The sequence below is a fragment of the Melospiza melodia genome, chromosome 17, assembly GCF_035770615.1.
Source record: "Melospiza melodia melodia isolate bMelMel2 chromosome 17, bMelMel2.pri, whole genome shotgun sequence".
Classification (NCBI taxonomy): domain Eukaryota; kingdom Metazoa; phylum Chordata; class Aves; order Passeriformes; family Passerellidae; genus Melospiza; species Melospiza melodia.
Genome location: NC_086210.1, coordinates 4,372,170 through 4,385,681, shown reverse-complemented (window position 1 = coordinate 4,385,681; position 13,512 = coordinate 4,372,170). Strand labels below are relative to the sequence as shown.

The 13,512-nt window shown below is 54.2% G+C and overlaps 1 non-coding gene and 1 pseudogene across 1 annotated transcript; both read right to left on the bottom strand.

The window, feature by feature from the left end:
- Nucleotides 1-548: 548 nt before the first annotated feature.
- On the bottom strand, nucleotides 549-9,062 carry LOC134426214 (28S ribosomal RNA). Its single transcript, XR_010029923.1, has one exon. It is a non-coding gene; the product is annotated as a 28S ribosomal RNA (ribosomal RNA).
- An 896-nt stretch (nucleotides 9,063-9,958) lies between these two features.
- On the bottom strand, nucleotides 9,959-10,111 carry LOC134426068 (5.8S ribosomal RNA; annotated as a pseudogene).
- Between the last annotated feature and the right edge of the window lie 3,401 nt (nucleotides 10,112-13,512).

Below are 13,512 nucleotides of genomic sequence, written 5' to 3'. Positions count from 1 at the left end.
AACCAGGACATTTAACAAGGACCTTTTCCCCAGGACCTCCAGGACTGCACTGAGCAGGTTCTGGGGCAGAACACATCCCGCAGCTGGCCCAGGAGCCCCATGCAGTGCTGGGGGGTTCCTGACCCTCGGGCCCACTGAGGCTCTCCTGGGCCAGGGAGCTGCCTCAATTGCCACAGCACTCGGGCATCACACAGGTGCCTCAGTCCCACCAGAGCACAGCCACCCACAAGAGGGTGAGACTCTTCTGCCACACACCAGGAGTGGAGAGGAACCTCCCAGGCCCCTTCACTGTCCCTTGGCACATTCATTTCAGCCTGACCCTCAAAGCCCTGCTCAGCAACATCCCCCGCTAGAGTAGGATGTGTCCCTGGTCAAAGGAGGTCACCCCTCTGACCAAACTGATCCCAGCCCAAAGGCCAGGCCTTCAGCTGAGCTCTGGAAGGGGTTCTGCAGGCAATGTGTTCAGGGGAGAGATCTCCATTGGCCTCACTTCTCTCAGGGATAACACATCCCATCCCATCCCAAAGGTTCCCAGGATTATTATTGCAACAGCACATCATCAGAAGGGTAAAACTAACCTGTCTCATGACGGTCTAAACCAAGCTCAGATTCCCTATTAGTGGGTGAACAATCCAACGCTTGGTGAATTCTGCTTCACAATGATAGGAAGAGCTGACATCGAAGGATCAAAAAGCGATGTCACTATGAACGCTTGGCCGCCACAAGCCAGTTATCCCTGTGGTAACTTTTCTGACACCTCCTGCTTAAAACCCAAAAAGGCCAGAAGGATCATGAGGCCCCGCTTTCATGATCTGTATTCGTACTGAAAATAAAGATCAAGCGAGCTTTGGCCCTTCTGCTCCACGGGAGGTTTCCGTCCTCCCTGAGCTTGCCTTAGGACACCTGCATTACGCTTTGACAGCTGTACCGGCCCAGTCAAACTCCCCACCTGCCGCTGTCCGCGGAGTGGGTCGCGGCCGGCGCACGCCGGCTGCTTGGCGCCAAAAGCGAGAGCCCCCCTCGGGGTTGGCCTCCCCGCCCCCGCCTCACTGGGTAAGTGAAAAAACAATCAGAGTAGTGGTATTTCACTGATGGCCGGGACGCCGGCGGGCGGGTCGCCCCGCACCGCCGAGCGCGTGCCTGGCTTCCCACTTATTCTACACCTCTCATGTCTCTTCACAGCGCCAGACTAGAGTCAAGCTCAACAGGGTCTTCTTTCCCCGCTGATTCCGCCAAGCCCGTTCCCTTGGCTGTGGTTTCGCTGGATAGTAGGTAGGGACAGTGGGAATCTCGTTCATCCATTCATGCACGTCACTAATTAGATGACGAGGCATTTGGCTATTTATTAAACACATACAAACTGTATATGTTCCTTTTCCAGGTTAAGTAAGGTGGCCCGTCCACCTGATGTCCAAATCAGAATTTTTAACCCAAATATGGGCTAAGACGCGGATATGAGGGATGAACCCCTCCCACCCAAAACCGATTCCACTGTCCAGTGGACCCAGCCAAGGGGAGGGGCCTTGTTTATTTACAATGTATTTACAGATACAGTCGATCTAGCTTTGCTTACAAAAATATGTGCAATATCGACAGAGGCGAAGAGTACTTTAGATGCTAGGGCCCTCGCGGTTCTCTCTAGCCTCGTTTTAGAGAGACCAAGGGCGGTCAGCAACTCAGTATTCTTGCCTAACCATTTGCCACAGGCTCCCATGGGGAAGCCAACATATTCAATTTCCTTTGCATTCGTCAATTGTTCGATCTGCTTATGAAGGCGCTGATATTTCTTGGCCTTTTGCAAGGCGGCTTCACTCAATGAGATTTCAGAGTGCTCGTACCTCACTGTCACATCAACCACGACTGCTTTAGACCCTTTAACAAAGATCAAATCCGGTTTAAACAATTCGTTTGCCTCATCCCTAATGTGTGGCTCCTTGTCTACTGCCCAACACTCCCTCTTAGCCTCTTCACTAAGAGTTTCACAGATGGCGTTATGTCTCTCAATCCTGGCTTCCTGAGTGATGGCGCAGTTGCCGACAATGTGGGCCACGGTCTCATATCTAGCTCCACAATGTCGGCAGGATTGAACAACATTCTCCTGTCTACCCCTAGCAAGGAATTCCCTTGTCGGGTAGACATTGGCTCTTAATTGTAGGGCCGTGATTAATTTTCGGTGAGGTATGCCCCCAAACCACCTTATCCAGGCATTACTGATCTCATCATTTTCAAAATTTTCAATTCCATGACCCTGGGATACCAGGTGGATCCACTTTTGAAATTCTAATTTCCTCCAATTACACGGTTTTGGATAGCAAATTTTAGGAGCGGGTGCTTCCCATTCAAGCCGGGCTTCATCATCACCCCCCAACTCTACCGCCGGTAGAGGCTCCCAAATTGATGGGACGGACTCTTGTGTCCCCCCTGCTTTTAGCCACAATCTTTCAAATAACCGTTCCAGATGGATTTCCTTCAAATAATTCACAAGAGTCTCATCCAAAGACTGTGCCAATCTATGCAGTCTTCTCGCCTGTATACTTGGAATGAGCGCCACCAATCTGATGAGACCTAAACCACCATCTTTGAAACTCGAGTACAAGATCGCATCACACGTACTTTGTGGAAGATGAAGCCATTCCTTGCCCGTATTACGAATCAACTGGTCAAGGGATTCGAGGAGGCCCACCTTAACCTCAGTATGGTCAGCCAAATATATCAGTCTCGGAATAGTATAAGTCCTGAGTATATTGACTTTCTAGAGAGGTTTTAAAGGCGAACGACCAATTCGATGGAGCCAATCAGTTAGCTTCTCTGATAATCTAGGGTCTGCGAAGCCAGTCCAGGGGTCTACCCATGTGCCAAGATATCTTTCTGAGGAACCTGGGTCGATCATGTTAAGAGGGGATCCGTTTATTACCCATGCGGGACAATCATTGATAGTATATGAGTCCCTTGTTGGCTTGATGTAAAAGCCAAAGTGTAAAAGTGACATTTTTCACCCTTCGTACTGAGGCCAGTAAGATTACAAAAGGCCTCCAGAATTTTGATGTTACAACACATGCCTTCCCAGGAATCACTCAGGAGCACTAGGTCATTGGCAAATGCCATGGCCGTAGTTTTCCAACCCCCATGATGGAAACCTTCACCTTCACGTTCAAGTTTACATAGAAGGGGGTCCATCGCTAAATTAAACAGCAGAGGTGACATAGGGTTGCCCTGTTTGACACCTGAGCGAATGTATATGGGGTCTGTTCTTCCCCTTCCAACGGAAATGTACGTCCTGACATCACGATACATTTCCCTCACTAAATCAATCACGTGTGAATCCACACCTCTCTGGACCAGACCCTCAAATACATGCTCATGACACACGGTGTCAAATGCCTTAGCGATGTCCACGAACACGACCCCCAGATGTTTGTGCTCTCCTTTTGCTGTTTTTACCACAAGTTGTAACAACTTGAGGTTCTCGGCACACCCTGATGCGCAAATAAAACCCCGTTGCCGGGGGTTAATGGGACAAGCTTTGGACAGCCTCGCCGTGGCGATCCTGGAAAATAGCCTAATCACCATTGAACCAATAGTGATAGGCCTCCAGTTATTGATATCACCAAGCTTCTCTACATCTGAAGACTTGTGTATCAAGACTGTCCTGCAGTCCCGCAGCACATCTGGAATTGTACCGGTAATAAGCCAGAGGTTGAAGATCTCAGTCAACCGGGAAAATCTCGGGTCTTTTGCAATAATTTGACCCAGAGTAATCCCATCTGGCCCGGGAGCGGAGGTTTTACACATCTCTTTCAAGTTCTTATCCACCTCTTTCTCTGTAATTAGGGCCTCGAACACCACATTGTTCGCCTCCTTGTAAGGAGGGAAACCTAAGAGGCCACCAAATGTACCAGATGTATCCCATCTATTCTTAAAGTGATCGTGCACAACGCTCGATGGTACCTGGCACTGAATGGCTTCCGTGCTATCCAAGATGATACGCGCGAGGCGCCTTCTATGTGACTTGAACAACAACTGAAATCGCAAGAATTTGCCCCTCTTGATAGCTCTTTTACACATCCAATTTGGTGTAGTCTTGGATGTTTTTTCGCCACGGGGTGCCTGCTTTTTTCGACCCTTACAGATAGATTTGCTCTGGCTAGGCTCCCCCAGAATACCAAGAAACTCGTTATATACGTCATTCACCACACGACCTGGATCTTGCCCATCAACAATTTTCTCAAAGGCCTCCCGATACATGGTGAACTTTCCAACCGATAGTCCCGCTTTGATCATCTTGCGGTATTGGAGCTTTAACTGTCCCTCCTTCGGCAATTTAGCAGACTCGGGTGGATGTTCGATCCCCACGGCGCCTACTAGGCCTTCATGTTCTTCTGCGGAGGGACCTTTCACTAGACGGCGCCTTTTATCGCTTATCTGCTTTGCTGTCTTCATTGGAATATGCTCCGCTAAAGGTTGATTAATGTTCCTTTTACCGGTGTACTTGTCCACCAGTTGTATCAGGAGAGCCTCTTCCTCTTCAGTCCATACTCGTTTGTGGGCCCCTCGGGCCGATGACTCTTTAGGATGGGAAGCAATAATCCGCTCCTCATTCCGCACAAGAGGATGTCTTATCCTCTTGTGCTAACCCAGGCCAGTCTTGGTGGCAAACCCTCGATGGCACACCTCACAGACCCAGTCACCTGTGGGAGCCACACACACCATTCCCTTGCAACGTGGGATGTGACACGAGATACTGTGGTATTTTAGATTTTGTTTACCACACTTCACACATCTGAAAATGATCTTTCTCTGCCCGTGCACCCTTTTAAGATGATCAATCAGCCCCAGCATCCTAGTAAACGGGGTCTCACATTGAGGACAAGATGGCTGTTTGTCCGGCATCGATACGACCGGTGTTTTTGGCGTACTACCAATAGCTTTGGACCCGTAAGGAGCCTCGGGTGTTTTGGGCTCTTCAGTATCCCCCCTCCTACTTTTGGCCTCAGGTGTTCTGGGCTCTTCGAAACTTCCCTCTGCACTCACAGCCTCTTCCTGGGCCAGCCCCATAGGGGAGATCTCATATGGCTCAGGGAGTTGCCCCAGAAACTCCCAGACATCTGCATGATGTATCCTTTGACAATTCCAGAGTTAACAAACTCTAGACTTACAAGATTGAACCCCTCTTCCCTGGGCAGAGAGGGCACAGATTTGGCATCATTGACCCTTAGATCTAATGGGTCAGTCTGAGTTGCAGTAGAGATGTAACGCAAAGCTAGAGATTGCACCATTATGTCAGTCCGGTAAGTTAAAGAAATGACCAGTCCAAGTGAGGGTAGAAATAGTCAGTAGTCGACCCTCTCTCGAGCTACCAACTTTTGTCCAACATCAACGGCCCATGGACAAGGCACTGTGCAACAGCGAACAGGCTGCAGCAAACTCTTTGTTTCAGCAGATCGTGATACTACCATTGGGTGGCGAGCCCAACAATAGGGAGGGCTGGTAAATGCCCTCACTCACACTGGGGCAAAAGTCGACTTAGTTACCACAAGGGCATCCAGCGGGACCGCGAGCAGGTGCGACTTCTGCAGCTGAGCCCAGTTAGTAACTATTCTTAAGAGAGTCATAGTTACTCCCGCCGTTTACCCGCACTTCATTGAATTTCTTCACTTTGACATTCAGAGCACTGGGCAGAAATCACATCGCGTCAACACCCGCCTCGGGCCTTCGCGATGCTTTGTTTTAATTAAACAGTCGGATTCCCCTGGTCCGCACCAGTTCTAAGCCGGCTGCTAGGCGCCGGCCGAGGCGGGGCGCCGGCCCGGGGACCCCCCCCCGGGGACCCTCCCCCGCGCGAACCGCTCGGCCGACGCCGGCCGCGGCCACGCGCCGGCCGCGCGTGCGCGCGCGCGCGCCGCCGGGGAGGCGGCGCGCGGCGGCGGCCGCCGCTGGGGCGCTGGCCGCGGCAAGGCGGAGGGTGGGTGGAGGGGGGGGCGGGCGGCGCCCGCCGCAGCTAGGACGATCCACGGGAAGGGCCCAGCGCGCGTCCAGCCGCGGCGCGCGCCCAGCCCCGCTTCGCGCCCCAGCCCGACCGACCCAGCCCTTAGAGCCAATCCTTATCCCGAAATTACGGATCCGGCCTGCCGACTTCCCTTACCTACATTGTTCCAACATGCCAGAGGCTGTTCACCTTGGAGACCTGCTGCGGATATGGGTACGGCCCGGCGCGAGACTTACACCCTCTCCCCCGGATTTTCACGGGCCAGCGAGAGCTCACCGGATGCTGCTGCAACTGCAATGCTTTCCAAGGTGAGGGCCCCTTGCTCGGGACGAATCCACTTCAAGGCACCCAGCCCTTCACAAAGAAAAGAGAACTCTCCCTGAGGCAGAAATTACATCGCGTCAACACCCGCCTCAGGCCTTCACAATGCTTTGTTTTAATTAAGCAGTCGGATTCCCCTGGTCCGCACCAGTTCTAAGCCGGCTGCTAGGCACCGACTGAGGCGGGGCGCTGGCCCGGAGACCCTGCCCCGGGGACCCTCCCCCGCACGAACCGCTCAGCCGACGCTGGCTGCGGCTGCGCGCGCGCTGGCCGCACACCGCGGGAACCCCAACGGTGGGAACTGCTGGGGTGCCGGCCGTGGCAAGGCGGAGGGTGGACGGAGGGGGGGAGCGGGCGGCGCCCGCCACAGCTGGGCGATCCACAGGAAGGGCCCGGCGTGTGTCCAGAATTGCCACTGTGCGCGTGCCCACCCCGGTGCCCGGGAAGGGCCACGCGGAGCGCACTCACCCGCACGCAGCACCTCGTCCAGCTGCAGCACGTGCCCAGCCCCGCTTCGCGCCCCAGCCCGACCGACCCAGCCCTTAGAGCCAATCCTTATCCTGAAGTTACGGATCCGGCTTGCCGACTTCCCTTACCTACATTGTTCCAACATGCCAGAGGCTGTTCACCTTGGAGACCTGCTGCGGATATGGGTACGGCCCGGCGCGAGACTTACACCCTCTTCCCCGGATTTTCACGGCCAGCGAGAGCTCACCGGATGCTGCTGCAACTGCAATGCTTTCCAAGGTGAGGGCCCCTTGCTCGGGACGAATCCATTCCAAGGCACCCAGCCCTTCACAAAGAAAAGAGAACTCTCCCTGAGGCTCCCACCAGCTTCTCTGGGATCGGTTGCGTCACCGCACTGGGTGCCTCGCGGCGCCCGTCTCTGCCACTCCGGATTCGGGGATCTGAACCTGACTCCCTTTCGATCGGCTGAGGGCAACAAAGGCCATCGCCCGCCCTTTCGGAACGGCGCTCGCCTATCGCTTAGGACTGACTGACCCATGTTCAACTGCTGTTCACAAGGAACCCTGCTCCACTTTGGCTTTCAAAGCTCTCGTTTGAATATTTGCTACTACCACCAAGATCTGCACCTGCGGCGGCTCCACCCGGGCCCACGCCCCAGGCTTCGAGGCACACTGCCGTGGCTCTCCTACTCGTCATGGCCTAGCCCCTGCGGGCATCGCACTGCCGGCGACGGCCGGGTATGGGTCCGACGCTCCAGCGCCATCCATTTTCAGGGCCAGTTGATTCGGCAGGTGAGTTGTTACACACTCCTTAGCGGATTCCGATTTTCATGGCCACTGTCCTGCTGTCTACATCAACCAACACCTTTGCTGGGCTCTGATGAGTGTCAACATTGGGCGCCTTAACTCGGTGTTCGGTTCATCCCGCAGCGCCAGTTCTGCTTACCAAAAGTGGCCCACTGAGCATTCGCATTCCATGGCGCGGCTCCACGCCAGCGAGCCGGCCCCCTTACCCATTGAAAGTTTGAGAATAGGTTGAGATTGTTTCAGCTCCAAGGCCTCTAATCATTTGCTTTACCAGGTAAAACTGCCCATTGCCAAGTGCCAGCTATCCTGAGGAAAACTTCAGAGGGAACCAGCTACTAGATGGTTTGATTTGTCTTTCGCCCCTAGACCCGCGTCGGACGACGGATTTGCACGTCAGGACCACTACGGACCTCCACCAGAGTTTCCTCTGGCTTCGCCCTGCCCAGGCATAGCTCACCATCTTTCGGGTCCTAGCACGGATGCTCACGCTCCACCTTCCCGGCCCCGCGAAGGGGCGGTGGGTGAGACGGACCGGTGGTGCGCCTGGGACTACCAGGCGCAACATGCGCCACGGGATCCCACCTCAGCCGGCGCGTGCCGGCCCTTACCTTCATTGTGCCGCGGGCTTTCGACAACGGCTCCTGACTCGCGCACCTGCCGCATGTCAAGCTCATTCTTTGGTCTGTGTTTCAAGACGGGTCAGGTGGGTTGCCAACATCGCTGCGGACCCCGGGCACCCCAGCGCGGCCTGTGAGCCCAGCCCAGTGGCGCCACGCGGTCGGGGCGCACTGAGCGCAGTCCGCCCCGGTTGACAGCAGGGCCGGGGGCCAGCGGGCCCAGCCCCTGCACCCCTGCGAGAAACGCTGTGCTTTGAGGACGCTTACCCCCCGCGAGGGGAGAAGCGACGCCCCCCGCCACGGCGCTACCACAGATGGGGTTTGCCCAGGCGATGGAGGGGAGGCGGAGGCGAGGACCTGCCAAACCTGCGCCAGACGAATGAAACTCGCCGGGTTGAATCCTCCAGGCAGACTGCGCAGGCCCCACCCGTTTACCTCTTAACGGTTTCACACCCTCTTGAACTCTCTCTTCAAAGTTCTTTTCGACTTTCTCTTACGATTCTTGTTGGCTATCGGTCTCGTGCCAGTATTTAACCTTAGATGAAGTTTACCATCCGGTTTAGGCTGCATTCCCAAGCAACCTGACTCAGAGAAGCCCCGGGCCCGGCGTGCTGGGGGGCCGCTACTGGCCTCACACCGTCTGCGGGCTGCGGCCTCGATCACAAGGATTTGGGTCCCCCAAGAGCGCCGCCCAGGAGGGGGGCTTCTGTACGTCACATGTCCCGTGCCCCACTGCGGGGGGAGATTCAGCCCTGGGCTTTTCCCTCTTTGCTCACCGTTACTGATGGAATCCTTGTTAGTTTCTTTTCCCTTGCTGACTAATTTGCTTAAATTCAGCGGCTCGCCATGTCTGATCTGAGGTTGCAAGGCCAAAGCTTGGCCACACCTCCCGGCCCATGCTGCTCCTAAAGAAGTGGCATGCCAACAGGCCAACAGCCAGCCAGCTTCTCCCACCTAATACTCTCACCTCCCTCCCCACTGGCTCCCATGCACCAGGGGAAAACAAAGCCAGAGGTAGAGAAGCAGAGACGGAGTGCCCCATCCCAGAGACAAGAACCAAAAAGGGAGTGTGGCAGAGACAGCCCTGATGGGGGACCAGCCAAGTGGCAGCACGTGATGGCCTTGGTGGAGAGAGAGAAAAGCCATGGTGCTATTTGCACCCCGAGACCGCAACAGAAGAGGAGCGGGGCAGGCGAAGGGAGGAGGGGGTCAGAACCCCTGTCCCTGGTGCTCTCGCCTCACATGCACACGCAGCAGCACAGCACAGTACCCCCGTGGTACCCACCTGCAGACAGCCGCCTGCGTGACTGGGAGGCTACGGGTGAGGCCTGCACCTCATCTCCCTCTTGCCCCCTCTGTTCTCCCAGCCCACGGTGATGTTTTCAACGCTGTCTCTCACTCTCCTCATCTCCCACCACCACCATACCGCGGCATGGGTGCCCCAAGGACAAACTCTGCCCCAGTGGCTCACTCCAGGAGTGGGGAGCTATGGATCAGTCCCTGAGTCTGCATATAGGGGGATGAAGGCCCTGCGCGGCAACAATGACGATGACAGCCATGACGATGATGACGCCTGCTGGGTCACAGGGAAAAAATTGAGGCCGCCAAGGGAAAAGCATCCCTTGCCAAACCCCTGACCGCCTTCCCTCTGGGCACCAGCGAGCCAGCATCATCTCCGCTGCTGACCACAGTCAACTGGCCTGTGAGGCGACGCCAGGCGCACCACTGTGGTGGCCCCCGGACGGCGACTGATCGTCAAGAAATGCTCAGACAGGCGTAGCCCCGGGAAGAACCCAGGGCCGCAAGTGCATTCAAAGTGTGGATTACCAATGTGTCCTGCAATTCATACTAATTCTTGCAGCTAGCTGCATTCTCCATTAACGCACGAGCCGTGTGATCCACCGCTAAGTGTTGTCTGGCTTTTGGCACCAATCCCGCACGCGTGGAGGGGCTGGGACCGCTCACATGAAGCGGCCCCTTTCTCTTGTGCTGAGGACGTACAGGCGCGTGCCTGGCTTTGACCATCCTTACTTGATACTCAGGAGTGCAGACATAGGAGATCCAGCCACACTGAACTGGAATTCTTCCTCAAACCTCCACACTATGGTGGCACTGAAGGAGATCTGAGCAGTCTGGGTCCCACCTGGTGCAACGATGCCCTCCTTGGGCGCAAACTTGAAGCAGAAGCCCACGTTTGCAGTTGAAGGGCTATAGGTGAAGGGAGCATCAATAGCTCCTAGGTTAATCAGTTCCACCTGCAGCAGCAAGAAAGCAAAATGGAAATACATGTGGAATCTTCCCTTCTTGTGAGTTATTGTCTAATGACGCAATTAATACCCAGAAATAGCAGACAATGCTTTGAATGGCAAAAAAATACAACAGGACAAGTTTTGCCTTGAAGTTTTCATGCAAAGCAGCGGCAACTCCACAGAACTGGAGTCCACAACCCTGGGGTTATCCCATGGACACAGAGTTGTGCACCTCTGATCAACATCACCAAGTTCATTCAGACCTGGCCCTGAGAGCAACGTGGGCTGATTGCAGCTGCGTAGGGAATCACCCCAGAGCTGCTGCTGCCCCACTGAGCACAGCTCCAACAGCACCATCTACTCATTCACCTTTTCCCATGTCATGTAAACAATACATTGATTATGAGGCATCAGCATCAAAATGTATAGACAGCATCATCTTTTGGTAAGAAAACTCAGCATGTCTTTGCCTCCCACAGCCAAGCTTTTGGAAGTGTCTGGCATGATGTAGTGCCTCATCTTCTACCTCTTTCAGCTGCTCTCTCTTTGGATTTTGTTGCAAACTTGACACTATTGGGGAGGAGACAAATAGGTAGAAAAATGCTTTGCTTTATTCCCAGGAAAACTTTTCTCTTTCTAGAGCCAGAGATGCACCAAGGCTGAAGTGTGTTGAGGGACTAGTCAGCAAGGGAAAGAACTCCCAAGCCCTTTGCAAGGGCCAGCACTGAGCCAGGAGGCTGGATGGCTTTCCTGTGACCTGCAGCAATAAGCAGGAGACACTCTACTGGAAGCTGTCTGCAGTTGACAGAAGCTCAAAGGCAGCCAGTTTGTTCCAGCTGCATCTGAACAGCCCAGTCCAAAGGTGCCTTGTGTCTGGCACGACCACAAAAGCCTCTGAACATCCCTTTTTGACCCAGGCTTCGTTTCATATGCCAAGGGGTTGTTTTGCAGCAAGCCTCCCAGCTGATTCCCAAAGAAGGAACTGGGGCTTCATGAACAACAGACACACCTTTCAGACCCTCCCAGATTTCACCAGTAGATCAAATATTCCCTGCTCACAACTGCCCAGGTCGGCAGCAATTCCACACTTCCACCAGGCTTGCTCTGCCTCAGGAGCCATCAGGATCCACCCCAAGCCTTCTGCTCACGTCATAGATGTGGGGGGTGTCGATAGAAATGTTCCCAAGGTTCAGAGTAGGAGAGCTGAATTCTACCAAGGGTTCTTGGCCTTCCCCTCTGAGCTGCAGGGGCAGCCTGCTCTCACAGCCTGGGGAGAGATGTCCATTGCACTACAATCATTCCCTCTGTTATACTGGATTTTCCAGGCTGCCTCAGTGCTAGACCCTGACTCTGAGCTGGATGCAACCAGCTCCTGATGCTGCAGGAGAGGATATGGACCCTCCTCTTCCCTCAGCCTTGGGGCTGACTTCTAATTTCTAACCCATTCCTTGGGCTGCTTTCCAATTTCAGCCACCAGTCTGCTGAGTTTAAAACATCTCTGCTGCCTTGTAGTGACAGGCCAAGGAGTTACAGGTATAAATTGAAAGAAAGGAAATTTAGCTTAGATATTAGGAAGAAATTTTTTACTCTGAGGGTGGTGAGACACTGGAGCAGGTTCCCCAGGGCTGTTGTGGAGGTTCCAGCCCTGAAAGTGTTGCAAGCCAGGCTGGATGGGGCTTGGAGCTACCTGCTCTAGGGGGAGGCGTCCCTGCCCAAAGGCCTTTAAGGTCCATTCCATCCTTAACATACTGTGATTCTGTGGTTTTCTTCCCATGCACTTAGAGGAGCTTTGAAATCATTCAGTGAAGGCACAGAGCTCCTACAGAGTTTGGCAATTACCAAACTACCTGGCCCAGGAACACAGGACTTTGTTGCCAAAGTCCCCAACTCCTGACACTCAGCACTGTGTTCTATTTCCACAGACAGAGCTGAAAGGGCTCAATTCCCACAAAGGGAGAGAGGCAGGTGCTGGCCAAGGCTGCTCCTTCTACCAACACCCTGGGCTCAGGGGGGCTCAAACACCTCTGCTCTGCTGCTGTCTGGGCACTGGGAGGTAATCCAGGCTCAGGGAACACATTTGTAACTCAGCTCCTGCTGCCTGATGATGGATCCATGTCAAATGGACCCATCATCCTGGAGGCCAGGGGCCTGCAGGGGCTGAGTGCTTGTTCACTAAAGCTGTTCTGCTCTGCAGCTCTCTGGCCTTTGGGGGAATGCTGGCAAAGCCATGGCATGAAAACCTCTCCCTGCACTGCCTGAGCTGTTCTGGGATCAGTCAGGCACACACAGCATTCTGAGCCCTGGCCTGGCATAGGAGACTCCCTGGGAGCTGCAGGGCCAGGGGGGATGTGCCAGCACTGCCCTGCTGACCAGGGACTCTTCCCAGCACTTCCATGGGAGCCCCGTGGGCTCAGGCTGGCACCATGGCTTCACTGAGGGGGAGAGAAGCAGGGCAAAGGAGCTGTACCTGAGATGCTGCAGTAAGCCACACTTCCATTCTCCAGTGCTTCCAGGGGTCTGAAGGTCACCTTGAATTTGGCCAAACAATTTGGCCCAATTTCTCCCTCCTACAGCAGAAAGAGACAGCAAAACATTGCTCTGCAAACGTCACATTTCTTGTTTTCAACCACACTTCTGTAAGCCTCTGTTTAGAGCATTAGTAATGAGTGAACAACACAAGGAGCCCAAGGAAACACTCCAAACCCAGCTCAACACAGCGCTGGAAACTCTCAATGCTCAGCTGTTCAGCTCCCACTCTCCACAATATTCCTGCTGCTCTGACAAAGGCTCTTGGTCACATCATGCTGCTGTCAGCTACAGTGGGATGCAACTGCCACTGTGCACTGGTGGCTCTTCACAAGAAGAAGAGAACATGATCCCTGTCTTGGGTCGACTATATGATGCTTTTATCCCAAATCGTCTTGTTCTGTTTATGCTGAATAATAAGTTTTGCACCTTTAAGACTTGTTGCAGAGAGTGAAGGGGGGAGAGAAGAAGCAGCAGTTTGTTTTCAGACACTGCACTCACTCCTCCACATTCCTGCTCCTGGACTGCATTGTGTGTGG